The sequence below is a fragment of the Carettochelys insculpta genome, chromosome 6 (genome assembly GCF_033958435.1).
Source record: "Carettochelys insculpta isolate YL-2023 chromosome 6, ASM3395843v1, whole genome shotgun sequence".
Taxonomy (NCBI): Eukaryota; Metazoa; Chordata; order Testudines; family Carettochelyidae; genus Carettochelys; species Carettochelys insculpta.
The window spans coordinates 77,089,584-77,102,331 of NC_134142.1; the positions used below are offsets into that span (position 1 = coordinate 77,089,584).

Below are 12,748 nucleotides of genomic sequence, written 5' to 3' on the forward strand. Positions count from 1 at the left end.
TATGACCCACTTCTTCTGTGATGTACATGGCTATCTAATGTATGATAACAGCAAGGAAGGTGGCCTAACAGGGATTCATTGTTATCTCTAGGTCACGTAAACTGACTGCAGTTATGCAGTCTCCAAATTTTACACCTAACTAGTGTGCACAATCTTGTGTTTTCATTTTTGTCACAAGTATCTCCCCACTCACCACCTTCTCATCTGCTGTAATCTGTGCTTCTTGCCCCCGCTTTATTTTTCTATAGCTCTGTGTATGAGGCCCAAATCCTGACTTGAATGCTGAACTAGGTGCTGCTTTAATGATAAATACAGTAAAAAATCAGCAGTGCAGCATTTGGATGAAAATCTGTGGGTTGTCCCAGAGTTAGAACCTGTAAAGCTTGTGCTTCATTCTTCTCTCTCTGTATATATAAACTTTGAAAAGAAAACTGTTTACTATTCTGTAGTGGGGGCACAATCCTCTCCCTACCAGGATATGAGCAACCCCCTTTGACTTTCATGGGAGTTAGTTGTACTCTGTGAAGGAGGAATAGGGCCCAGTATTGGAAAGAGGCCAATGTTCTTTACAAGCTCACATGCCTTTTTTGTGATTCGTCTAATTTAAACTGTCTCTGAGTAACTGAAGGAAAAATTTCTTCAATTGTTTATTCCTGTAAACTTCATAGTAAGGGTTAATGCATTACGATGATAATCATATTTCATCATTTCTTCTTACTTGCCCATTTTTAATCCGTTATTCAGAAATGAGTTAACTATATCCTCATGTGCAATGAACTCAGGGAATACTAATAGGGTATCTACGTCTTTTTGTTCTCAAAGGCTTATGCCAGACTAGGGAAAGCGTCTTTTATTCATTGCTCTCTTGGAGTCGCAAGAAAGCAGCTTTCTGAAGAGTTACTTTAAAGTGAAACTCTTAATGTTAGTCTGCTGACTGTCTTAAGTCTCTGAGTGAAACTGCTTCAGCTTAGTTAATAGAGCCAGATGTAACATTGACCTTAAATGGTAAAAGCTCCCAAGCGTGAGAGAGGCTCGCCTGCCGGGGGGAAAAGAGGAATAACTCCAGTTTTAGGTAAGTAATCTATATAACCAGGAATAAGCTGTCTCCTTTAGCTTTGAACTAGAACGGAACTTTTCTTCCTCCTTAAAGGTACAGTTCCTCACTGTTGTGATACTTAACTTTCTTAGGTAGGTTTTTTCCTATTAAATTGACTGTATGGAAAAAATGGGTATAGCAAGATACTGTACTTAACTACTCCCTGTTCTTTTTGCATACTGTTTTGGGAACAGCCAAGTATGCTAAAGAAAAGTCTGGGCTGGTTAGACAGAAGTTTGCTAACGAAAGGTAGGAAATCAGTAGTTAAATGTAACCCTGATTCACAATTGTTGATAAGGGTCCTGTGGTGTCTGAGATAGCTAGTCCCTTAAATGTTGATAAATAGATGTGTTTGAAATGAACTCATTTTGTTTAGAATACAGTTGTATGGTCTGCTTCCTTGCATGCACTCTTTTTTAACAGTGTATGCACCAGTGTTGCTCATTTTGATAGATTACCTAGTTGTCTCTGGGACCTGTCTTTTATAAGATGTTACCGGAATCATTTCTTTGTATTGTGGATTCGCTTTTCATACCAATAAGAGTAAATAAATGCTGATGAGTTACAATTAACTCAGCTCTTTCAATTCTTATTCTTAGCCTCCTCACTCTGCAAATTAAAGTATCTTGAAATTCAAAGTAAGTATTTTTCTTTTAAAAATCACAGTATTTGAGGCTTCTGATATGTCAATTTCATTTTATAAATCTGTGCCGAAGCTGTTGATAGTTAAATTTCCTTTACTTGGTAAATTAAAAATACTTTTTGTTATCAAAAATATGCATGATAAGTATTTTTTTTCAGAGAAATATGTAAACGTATGTTGCATTATTATGTCATGTAAATGAGAATTCTGTTCAGGGTCATGACGGTTCAGGACAGTAATCCTATTAATAGTATAAGTGCTCCTTCGCGTCTTAGATTCCAAGCTTGTAGAAAAAAAAATTCCTGTGCTACTGAACATACATGGACAGAGTATTCAGTTAGTTTAGCTTATGCTGCATGCGATTTAGAAGCATTTTTGTTTTGAATATAAATAGAGTTCCTGCAAACGGTTGCTACATTGATGTTTGACACTGTTAGATGCTGTGTATGCCATAAGTGAAAGTTCAGTACATCCAGTTTCAAGAGTGTGGTAAATGTTTCTTAATTGCTTTCACAGTCAGAGCCAGTTACAAATATTATGATTTACTTCACTTTTTTATTTTACTCTGAAATTTGAGAATTTCATTAGTGACTATTTTTACACTAGTTTATCATACTTTAAATAATTGATAATATTAACCTTGAATTAGTACCCAAATAATAAATCTCCTGGAAATGTACATTTAATATCTTTATTAGGCTTTATAATTAAGCTACTTGCATGAATAAAAATGACAAAATATAGTCTGCAAAATGCAAATAAATATTGTGAGTGACACTAACTCAGAAACAACCCAATATATTAGAAAAAGTAAATGACATATACAAGGAAACTCCAATTTTCAGAATATTCCAGTGTCTAAGGGCCTTATTCTGATCGGTTGAGTTTACCTGTATCTTCTATCATGGGCCATAAGTTGTGGCATTCAGAAGACATGATGACGACAACAACAACAAACACATGATGAGGTCATACAGCAGGAATTTGGATCATTGCATATTTACTTTATAACTTCATATGTGGGCTGGACTAACATTTACATTTCAGTTTAAACAAATTCTCGTGCTCACCTCTCTAGCTCTGCCCTAGGTGTGTCTTTTGTTAATATCAGATTTCATTGCAATTTGACAGTTATTTTATTAGAACGTATAAGGGTCATTTATGATAGTTGTTATAAATTTCATTAAAAACAATCTATTATATATTTGAGAGAGTTTATCTGGCTTTTTGTTGAAGAGCTCCTCCTAAAAAGTAAGAACTAGGACACTAAACTTGGAATAGTTTACTCTTATAACATAAGGCAAGGTAATGGTTTGGTTGTGCCAGGAAAATGGGATGTGCCTGGAATAAGATTAGCTTTATGAGAAGCATACAGAAAAGGAACAATCACCAGACAGAGGTGCTTTTCACCTGGCTCCAAGCTGTAGTGAGAGAGATCTGGGGTAGCCCTTCCTCTTCAAGGTATCCTGAATGCTGAAACCCTCATGCCCAGTCCCACCCAAGAGCAATGATTTAAAGAAAGCATGTACATTTTCATTGTATTAAAAAAAAAAAAAATTGAGTTAACGCGAGCAATGCCACGTAAATGTTGTTGTATTCATATATAAAATACAGGTATCATTCATGCACTTGGGGCTGTGCTTCTGTATGCACAATAATTTTTATTGGGAGCTGTGATATAGTAACTTTATTTAATTGCTTTTTGAGCTAATGCATAAGCTCTGACATTGTCCCTTCAAGGACATTTCCTAGAGCTCTGTGGTATCTCCATGCACCTTTCATTTTTTTTTAAAGGAGGGCTCGGTGGTAGCATAAGTTCCAGGGCATGGTTCCATGAATCCAGGGAGCAATGGCTACTCGGTGGCTGGATCCATAAATCCAAAGATTTGGGTGGTGTGGGAGAGAAAATGATCCTGTACAGTGCTAGTGCAGAAGGCAGCTGGTGCCAAGGGTTGGGGCCATTAGACTCTGCTTCTTGAAAGTCTGTTAATGTTAGTAACTTTTCAGCAAATACTGCAGAGCATTTAAACCAGCTGACAGCTAGTGAGAATGGGAATTAGGGGAGCTAATGGAGAAAGAAGGTTCAGAAAGGTGGTAGCATCTACTTTCTAGAGTCACATCTTTTATATATGAAGGTGGCATGTTACCCCTTCAGCCCCAGCTTTCCAGAAAAGGTGTGTCTCAAACCCAGCAGATGCTGACAGAGCAGGGGCTGAGTGACTGAGAAAATACAATATAAGTACTTTTTTATTCTGCCTATCCACTGTATGCTCACACTATCTGTTGTGTGCATCTATGTAGGTGCTTATATACTGCCCACTACTATAGTATCAGAGTATTTACACAAGCAGAGCAATCTGAACCCTTACCAATTGTTGATAGTAACAGAGATTTGATGAAGTGGCACTGTCCCTCGAAAGCTCATCACTGAATAAATCATTTTGTTAGTCTTTAAAGTGCTGCATTTCTGCTGCTTTGTTTAATTGTTCACATAATCAAGGGCTGCAACCACTTTTCATCACTGTTCTCCACCCACTCCTGGTTTCAGGCATGTGAGAAAGAAAGAGAACCTGTTGCATTTCCAGGCAAAGCAAAGGACCACCGTTTGTGGGGAAGGTGGCAGTGGGGGGGCGGGGGGAGAGAGAGAGAGACTATCCCCCTGGTGGGCAGTCAGCCTCTTTCTTATGTTTGTGGGACAGAAAGAAGAATCTCACATCTCCTTTCTCTGTCCTGAGCTTCAGGGCCTCTGTGGGGATTGGTAGTAAGAAACTCCTGCTGGTGCTTGCATGTCTGTTCCCCTGTGGAAGTGGGTCTGAGAAACCTCATTTCCAAACAGGCTATCAGAGATGGAAAGGTTACTCAGGAGCCAATGATGGGGGCTTATGAATGAACAATGATCCAGTCATAGTATGTTAATTAAGTACATGTGCATTTAATAAATTATGGAGAACTCTGATTATGAAGACCGTTTTGAAATCTGACCTGAGTTGCTTCCATTCAACAGTCTGCTCCTGAGAGCAGTGTTCAGTTCTGCGGAGGAGTATGAGATTGGGAAGAGGACTATCCAGTTCAGGTGGAAATAGGAGCCTTTCAGGGAAAGGACACAGTGAGGGTTGGGAGAGAAGGAGAGGAGCAGAAGTCTGACAGGATTTGGTTTGGTTAAACCATGCCCACAAACAGACAAAATCTGCTCCCGCAGTAGGGTGAGGGAGATGGAGCTCTTTCTCTGCTGATTTATCCTACCTTTCTTCTGTGAAGTCTCTCCATGGTAGAATGATGTATTTTATAACTGTCCACTTCCCAAGAAAGATCGACACTTTATCTAAAAATAAAATTTACAATAGAAGAAGCTCAATTTAGCACGTCTGTACAGGTGTTAGAGGGCTATTTTTGCATTTCTCAGGAGGCTATAAACACAAGGTCGAAAGACTTTATGCCTCACAATTCACCAGTAACCTACAAATGCATGTCTTGCTTTGGCTTGTCAGTGCAGAAAGTTGCATGGTAGAATTGCATGCCATAGCATTCATCCAAAATTACATGCAAGTCTGAAAGTGCATAGGGAATGTGGTTTTTAACTGTTATCTTTGTGTCATGATAGCCTGTGGAGTGCATTTGGCCAGGTCCTGCTGCTATTCTTCAAACAATAGAAGTGCTGAGTAGTGACATATTCAGCAATGAAGAGGCTGTCTTTCTTTTAGAATTTGCATAGTTTCATTGGTTACAGAGCCAGCATATAGAAATATGCAGGTACATTGTGTTTTGTACCCCATGTGTAGGAGGACAACTGTGTATGCTTTGGGCCATGGACTTGTCTTAACAATAAAGTTGTTGGTGCTTATGTAATTATGCAAATGATTCTGCAATACTGGCATTATATTTAGAATCTGTGGTTCCAGTCCTGTACTATTGATTTCAACAGCAAAACTCTGAGATCAATGGAGCAGCAGCTGCCCTTTTATGAATGCAACAGAGGGAGGTTATGACATTTCAAAGGAAGTAAGAGCCTGAAATCTGTGAGTTTGGCCAAGAACAAAGGTTGTGGGGTTTTTTCGTTTTGTTTTGTTTGGTTTTCTATCCATGTTGCTTTGCACCCTTGCACCAAAGAATAGCAGGGTATATAAAGTGCTTTGGGGATACAGCTGGACTAGAAGACCTCCTAAGGTCCATTCCAACCCTAGGATCCTGTGATTCTACATCTGTTTCAAAACTTAAAATGCAAACTCTGCAATGAAAATGCAAAGTAGTTCCCTTTTCTGAGGGTTTTTGCAGTTTCTTTTCATCTGTGGCATAGGCTAACTAGAACAGTGGAGTGTACTCATGAGGGTAGCATAAAATAAGAGGCATAAATTTATTAGCATTTCCTGTTTGGGAGACTTATCAGCATGTTCAGTGAACTGTCCCCTAACTGCTATACACAGGAATTAAAAATAAAATGTTCAACTATAACTCAAAGAAGAATTTGTGGAGGGGGAAGGGAAATATTTTAACAAAGGATAAAAATAAACACACAGCCTAGACATAAACTGAAGACATTTTAGCCACTATACTGCTCTTATTTTTTCTTTTTTCAAGGGTGAATGAATGTAGTTAACTTCAGTTAATGCATGAAAATGGCATGATTTAACTGGTTGCAGCTAAACCTAATGGCAACAAGTATAGATGGAGAAATTTATAGTACTGCAGAGGATCTACACAAGGCCTAGACATTGTTAAAACGTCAACCTCTTCAGAAGTGTCAAGATGATGGGCACTAATAGAGCCTGCTACATGGTGAAGATACCATTAACAGCATTTGCCCCAGGGCCGAGGATTGGCACAAGAAAGGTCTTATGCTCCAGTTAAAATCATAGCATGGGGCCTAAACAAACTCCCTGCAGATCTTGCCGTCAGGACTGATAGTGGTCATAATTGCTTTATCAGCTGCTTCAGATGAAGAGTTGGCTCTTACAAAATAACAGTGGTCAATAAAGCGGAATTAGGAAACTAAATAGTTGTATGTTTTGATTTGTCAAATGCTAATTCTTGGCTATAGGATACATTCAGCATGGCATGTTGAGAGCTTTGGAACCTGTGCTGTCTCAGTCACGGACCACTGATACTGTACCTATTCCACTAGTACTAAGAAAGCAGGGCAACAAACAGGTAATCATTGTGCGGTAAGAAGACTTATGGATGCAGTCGGATGCATTTAAGTTGTACATATCACTCCTCTGTGCAAAACTTTTTTTGAAGTGTTTGGAACTTTTTGAATACAGCACAACAGTAAAACATTTGATACACAGTGTGTGAATTTCAGAACAATGGGAAAGACAGGATGAAACATTAAAAACCTTGTACTCATCAGACACTTTTGACATTTCTTGTTGAATCTGACTTATTTTAAAAAGCCTTTCACATTGCTTGTTTAATGGCTCTAGCATAGTGTCTGTCAGTAAAATGGCAAGCATCAACCACCCCAGCCTATATAAGCCTGACATAAAATCATAACAAAAAAGTTAATAACACCACAGGATTGCTCAGGAAATGTGTAATTATACTTCTTGATCTTTTCATTGTTGGAATGGGTTCAGAAGTTGCTTTATATTAAACCAATTAGTTTTTATTTTCACTTACCAGTTGTAAAAATGAGTCTGAGAACTTGATAGAAAAAATACCATACCAAAGAAGAGTAACTTTTCTAATGGTAAGGTGTAAATTGTGAGGTGGTTTGAGCCGAAGGACACAGTAGGGCAAATCTTGTAAATTAATGTGGCTCCACAGAAATCAGTAGGTCTATGCCAATTTACATCAGTTGAGGGTCTGCCCTGTCCCCAATGAATTTTGATTGTCATAGGCTCCTACTGTTTAAGTAAATATCAAAGTTAATAGAATTTCCCTCCTCTTTCTAAAATTCATGATAGTTGGACCATTAAGCTTAATTTTTGCTTTATTAACTATATCTTGTTACTGTAGTGTGTAGCTATGCAGTACTCATCCACCCCTACTTTAAACATCTGTTCTAATGATCCATAAAAATGTACAGAAATTCACAATGTGTTCTGACAGCTTATATAATTCAAAGGTTACAAAAGTATTTCAGAGCTGCAAGAGATTTTTTCCTTGTGTAGTTTAGATATTGTACTATCATCTTTTTATATTTATCTTGTGAGCATCTGCTAAGAAAATAAAAGAACATGCCACTTTGACAACCAAGAAAGTTCTATAAAAAGTCTGTTGCTATGTTTAAAAGCCTACACACAGTTGCCATGGTAATAAAAAATCTCAAAACCGATGTAAGAATTGTCACAGCTCATTGCCAGTCCTTTCTGGGACAGGAAATTTTTTGGACTGAGGGGATGAGGGCAGACAATGAATTAGGGGAGAGCTCCCTTATATAGTTGCTCACTCTGTGGTAAGCAAAAGACAGCCTAAACCCTCAGATCCTAGTTGTGGTGGAAACATGGAAGGGAATACAGCATTCTTCTCATTCCTGATTTCTCCAAGATTCGTGGCTACAGAGGAACTGGATATGTCAACCATTCTCCTCAGTTCTCCCCACCTCATGGAACAAAGTAGTGCATGTTACTGCATGCATTTTTACAGTACCTTATATGGGTTCCCTGTCTGCCCTATGCAACACTGTAATAGTGGGGCTCCAGAGCAGCTAGTGGTCTGATGTGTCCTTCTGTGCACACCAGCTGCAGTAACTATGCTAAGAAGTTGGGACGGAGGGAAGCTGCAGAGCAGCTAGTGATCTGAAGTGTCCCTCTGTGCTATGAAATGGAGGGAGGGACATGGGTGAAAGTTGTGGGTGCCGCAGAGTCTGTGAGTTTGAAGAGTCTGAACTTCCAGCTGCTTCTGAGGGGGGCAGGAAATACTATTTCTTGTGAGAGAATTAGGAATCTCCATGGTGCATGAGGAAGTACACATACAAATCCTAACCTTATACTTGGACCTGTGATGAAATGCTTGGCTTAGAATTATCAGATCAGTAAGATTTGCTACAATCCCTCCTGTTACTTCAATTGAGCAACATCATTGGATGAAAGTAAGTTAGAGGAAGTTAGGACTAGCCTTATCTGGGAGCAAGAGTGTTGTGACATTATTGCCCTCCTGTGTGTACTGACCAGTGATAATTCTTCAAAGATACCTCCAGAGGCTCAGATTACATTCCAGTAGGTTTACCTCAAACGTGGTTCCCACAGTCTGCAGTGCACAGATGCAGTTAAAGAACAGATTACATTTCCGTATGGTATCTTTTGATGAAGTAGAGCTAAGAGATGTGGTAATAAGAATGCATCAGAGATGGTAATCTGTGTTCTTAAAGTTGCCAAGTACCATACAAGAATACTTCTGTTCAATCTACTGCTTACCCTCTGGATAAGATTGCACTAGTAGGTGCTTCAGTATTCTGAGGTATGGGCAAATGCATCTGTTGCATTTATTTAGGTAGAATATGAGTCCTAAGAATCATGACCTTAACTGTCCAGTACTAATCAGCATTAAACCAGTTTCACTGTCTGGTAAATGAAGGGAAAAAATAGTTAATGAAAAATATTTTTATTTTAACATCAGGCCTTGTTCCCCATGCCTTATACTGATGAGCTTTTAGAAGGAAAATCCCCTTACAGTATTTGATGTTTTTTGGTGATGTTAAGAATGGTGATCAAACACGCACACAAGAGCAAAGAGGGAAACGAGCAGTGAGAGAAAATGCACTTTCTCTCTCTGGTGTTGACTTTCATTAGCAGCCTCGCTGCTCAAAAAACACAGGGACAGCCATGCCAAGACCTGAGAAATTTTTACCAGCATCAGGCTGGTTAGGGCATTGCAGTTGGCTGCTTCTTTGGCCAAAGCTTGTGCAGTGTTGCAAAATATACCATCTTAGTTTACTAGACCAAACTTTTATTGGACCTAAAGAGAAAGGCGGATGATAGAAAAGAAGAGACAAGGTGGAGAAGGAAAAGAATACACAAAGGAGGGTCTGTACATGTGTGTCTCACATTCCAAGTGGTGGTTCGATTCATCTAGAGTTGGTGATGTCGTCTGGGTCCTTCTCTCTGGCCTAATCTGATCAGGACTAAGTAGCACTAGAATCCCAAGAGCCTAGTGTGGCATGGCAGCCGTGATGGTGATTCTTGCTCAGTAACTAGTGAGTGGTGACTGGAATAACCCGCCATTTGTTATTTTGTCTGCCAATGAGGCCAGGTTTCCAATACATGAATTTTAGTTCCTTATATTTTCTTTTCATGATTTTGTTTAACAAAAAACATCTTAACACAGTCCTCAAACTATACTGTTAGGCCTGTTTATGTAGACTAATCAACCATCCTGTCTAGTGCTTTTTTTTTTCTAGAAAAAACAATGGCGGAACTCAAGCCCCCAACTGTGCCTCCCTCCCCGCCCCAAGGCCCAACCCTCCCACTGCAGCTTAACCCTGCTGGCAGAGCCCAAACCACAGTGTGTGGGGCCCAAGCTGTCCCCCCTGGGGTTTCCTAACAGCCCTGGTGACTTAACCACCCCTGGGCCCAAATAGCTCCCCAGTGGCTTAACTGCTCCCCTGCACACAGCCTAATCAGCCCTGTGCTAGGCCCTAGCTGCCCCCTCCCAGCAGCTTAACCACCATCCTGGGGGCCCAAACAGACTCCTGGCACATTAACTGCCCCCAGGGGGCCCAACCCCCCCAGTGGCTTAGCCCACCCAGGCTTGTTGCCTCATGCCTCCCCATCTCACCCCCGACCTCTGGTGCCTTGTCCTGCCTCTTCCACATGGCTGCCTGCATTTCAGGGAGCGGGGGAGGAGTCAGCTGAGGCAGTTATGTCTGGAACTGCAAAGGGCTTCTAAGGAGTCAAATGCGGCTTGGATGCAGCTGCTCAACCAGCTTTTGAAAAAAGGTGCTGGAATGCCACTCTGGCAGAAAAAAGCCCTGGTCCTGTCCCATTTTGAGCCCCTTTTGATCAACTTTTATTTTTAGAAGTTGTTGTGCTATCTTATGAACTTGTACTCTTTTTTCCCAGTTGAGCTCACCAATAGGATACCACTATTACAATGTATTTGGAGACTAGTAGTAACTCTAATATACTGTATGTTGAATAGTAACAGAGGAGGCTGTGCTAGTCTATACACTATCAAAACAAAAAGCAGTCAAGTAGCACTTTAAAGACTAGCAAAATAGTTTATTAGGTGAGCTTTCGTGGCACAGACCCACTTCTTCAGACCATAGCCAGACCAGAACAGACTCAACATTTAAGACACAGAGAACCAAAAACAGTAAGCAAGGAGGACAAAATCAGAGAGTGGAGGGGTGGAGGGGAGAAGATCAAGAATTAGGTTGAGTCAGACAGTATAGACTGTGGCTGTTAGTCCTACAGACAACCTCCCAACCTCATGAGGATCCTTACTAACAGCCACAGTCTATACCCCAGGAACACCAGTCCTGGAACCTTTCCCTGCAACAAAGCCCGCTGCCAGCTTTGTCCACATATCTTCTCTGGAAATACCATCACTGGACCTAACCAGGTTACTCACAGAATCACGGGCGCTTTCTCATGCTCCTCCACTAACATCATATATGCCATCATGTGCCAACAATGCCCAGATGCTTTGTATATTGGACAGACTTCTAACTCCCTTAGACAAAGGGTCAACGGGCACAAAACAGACATCAAAACACTCCAGATCCACAAACCAGTTAGTCAACATTTCAACATTTCAATGGAATGGGGCATTCTGTCAATGACCTCAAGGTATGTGTGTTACTGAAGAGAAATTTATCACTCCGTCTTAGAAAGAGAAGTGGACGAACTGACCTTTATATTCAAATTTGGAACATTAACGCATGGTTTAAATCGTGATGGGAACTTTCTGAGTCACTACAGGGGCTCGTCTGCATACTTGACTCAACCTAATTCTTGATCTTCCCCCCCCCACCCCACTCCTCCACTCTCTGATTTTGTCCTGTTTGCTTACTGTTTTTGGTTCTCTGTGTCTTAAATATTGAGTCTGTTCTGGTCTGGCTATGGCATGAAGAAGTGGGTCTGTCCCACGAAAGCTCACCTAATAAACTATTTTGCTAGTCTTTAAAGTGCTACTTGACTGCTTTTTGTTTTAATATACTGCATATGTACATTCAGAGACCTTACCAAAAATGATGCTCGCAACATAATGCATATAGCTTTACTTAAAATGGGACTTTTAAAAAAGTGAAAAACCTCTGCAGGGTAGTTACGAATATCTGTTTTGACTTTTGCGTTCTGTAAGCATTACCCATGCATTTGTAATGTAGTGACTTCTCTTATGCTCAGTTCCTTACTTGCTTTGTGTATCAGTTTCTGACTAGTTCTCAGTGAAATTCCTGGAAATGTGTGAGAAACACCTGGGTCATGGAAGTTTCCAATAATAACATGTCAGTGGGTGCATGCTTGTAAATTATAATAATGGTGATGTTATACAAGTCTGCCCTTTAAAAAGAATCTCAGAGCAGCAAGTAGTAGTAATGCTAGTACTCCAAACACTTCTGTGTTTCGCAGACTTTTCCCTCTAAAGCTGTAGATCACTAGGGTAACATTTTTTCGACTTCTGTAGTAGCAGTTGTTGGAAATAGGTTACAGACTCTGGCAAGTCCAGTCATACATGTTAATCAGACTTACAGGACTGTTATTAGGGGGCTGGTTATTTCCAGGCTGACTGTCAGCCAGGAAGAGAAGAACTTTTAAAAAAAGCAGTAATCCTAAATTGGCTCTCGGGGTTATAGATGTTCGGAGGCACAGCCAGACAGAATAAAGTAAATGAGGGCTATCCTGCTCAAGTAATATGTCTGCCCATAAAAAACAGCAACAGGATAGGAAACAACTCACCATTGGAAAAACTACAAATGTGTCCCAAGTATTTTTTTAAATTCTCAGATGTCATGCTTTGACCACTTGTGCCTATGCCTGCGGGTATGCGAATCCTAAGGCTGTAAACACTCCACATGAGCTCCAGTTTTGGGAAGAAACTCAGGAAAGAGAATTGGGAGCTTGCAGTTG

At 40.2% G+C, this 12,748-nt stretch overlaps 1 protein-coding gene across 11 annotated transcripts in view; it reads left to right on the top strand.

The window, feature by feature from the left end:
* Positions 1-796: 796 nt before the first annotated feature.
* The window catches only part of IRAG1 (inositol 1,4,5-triphosphate receptor associated 1), a 155,382-nt gene continuing 143,430 nt past the window's right edge, over positions 797-12,748 (top strand). For 5 of the 11 annotated variants that reach the window (XM_074997385.1, XM_074997391.1, XM_074997395.1 and 2 more), the window contains exons 1-2: positions 1,081-1,150; positions 1,696-1,734. The gene's annotated coding sequence lies outside the window, so the exon portion shown is untranslated. The other 6 variants (XM_074997388.1, XM_074997392.1, XM_074997386.1 and 3 more) reach the window with 5 other exon arrangements.